Source organism: Solanum tuberosum, unplaced genomic scaffold, assembly GCF_000226075.1.
Source record: "Solanum tuberosum cultivar DM 1-3 516 R44 unplaced genomic scaffold, SolTub_3.0 scf00637, whole genome shotgun sequence".
Taxonomy (NCBI): domain Eukaryota; kingdom Viridiplantae; phylum Streptophyta; class Magnoliopsida; order Solanales; family Solanaceae; genus Solanum; species Solanum tuberosum.
This window is the reverse complement of record NW_006239590.1, coordinates 104,232-106,067: the sequence shown is the minus strand read 5'-3', so window position 1 is coordinate 106,067 and position 1,836 is coordinate 104,232.

The following is a 1,836-nucleotide window of genomic DNA, read 5'->3' as shown; positions in this document are numbered from 1 at the left end:
ACATCCATCTCAGTATTGTAGAGGCTTCATAGACAGTCAGTCAGTTAGTATTGAGTCTCTCATCTATGTATTTACGTAAATATTCTATTTTGAGACTCGAGTTGCCTTTTTGGCTAGATTTCATCAGTTAAGTATTTTATGTCTTGGCATGGCATTGAGTTATTCTGTTGAGTTAAGTTTCCGCTGAGTTAAGAAAGCCAGGCCAAGGGTTCGCTTGGGGCCAGCAATGGTCTCCGAGTGCTGGTCCCGCCCAGGGTGTAGGCTCGGGGCGTGACAATTACCAAATGAAAAGGGAAAAGAGGGAAGAAGGCCAGTACCAACAAGCTCCAAATTATGAGAGGCGAATCCAAAATTTTGAAAGAATAAGTGCAGTATTACTAAAAAGTGGATCTAAGATATAAATTTGACCAATTTAACCGTTAAGTTCTTATCACTGAACTCATTAAACTTTTAAAATTATAAGTTCAAATGTTCTTATCAAAAAGTAATTTTTTATATATAAGATATATTCCGTGTTGAAGTTATTGAGAGATCGATTGAACTCGTCATTAATATTATTTGGCCAAGCAGCCTATATATTATCATAATATGAGTTTTACTGTTCTTTTGAAGTAAAGGCAAAATATTACCATAATACTTATATTTTTTTCTAAAAGAAAATTCTTTCATATTAGGGTTATTCTTTCCTTTAGAGGAAAGATTTGAAACTCTATAAATTGAAAATGTCTCTTTTCATATCAAGCAAACAATAACATCCATAATATAGTCACTAAAGAGTTTTGTTTATGGAGAGATTTTTTTTCCTTGCAGTTTTAATATTTTTCTTTCATATGTAGGTCAATTGACCAAGTCAATATCATAAAGTTTTTTAATAGTTTTTCTTTGTCATCTGATTTTGTCGCGTCTATGATTTGCAATTATAAGCTTCCGCATGACGTCTTGAATCTTTCGAACCCAATAGTTCAATCTAACCTACATATCAACTCAATTTTTAATGGACTGAAATTAATTGAACTAAAATATGTTGAACTTATAAATGAACAGATCAATAAACCGCTCATCAAGCTTCAACGGATTAAATGAATCATATTTTTACGGACTAATTTTTCCATCCGGACCATGCTATAACATAAATTTAACCATCCAAACAAAGCTCACCAAACTTATTGTTTTCCTTTTTTTCTTTTTTCACTGATGACATGAACATTTTACTTTAGGTTTTATCAACCTATTGACTTTAGCTTGATTAAACTTTACATTCTTCCAAAGCAAGTACCAACTCTTAACTAAAAGTTTCTAAGCATGATTTATTAATTGAACTAATTTTACAATTACCAACATTTGGTGCTTTCTGGTAGCTGCGTTTAGATGAAGTTTAATAATGCTAAAAGAATTTATTAAAAATAATTAGTTTGATTAGGATTGATGAGGAGAGCAATTAATTACATGAAAAGAGCAGGTTAGATGTCACCAGCCAATGTCAGATCAGAATTTTCCAAGCACTATATTTAGTATAAATTTTTACAAATGGTATCCAATTATTAAAAAAGAAAAATTCTTGATAAATACTTTTTGATGAAAATATCAGGTTAACAAAAATCAAGTAAAAAAGAACGCAGGGAGTATAGAAGAAACTATTGATAAGTGGTATACTAGTACTAGTACTAATAACAAGAAGTTAAAGTATATGAAATTGTATAATAACAATTGCATAAAATAATGTTCCTATATATCTAAGTAATGATAAAGCAAATTATTATACGCTTAGAGGTAAAGCCTGAATAACCTATAGTGACACCAAAATGGGTTTGTGGTATAGTGAGTGGGGAGGGCGGG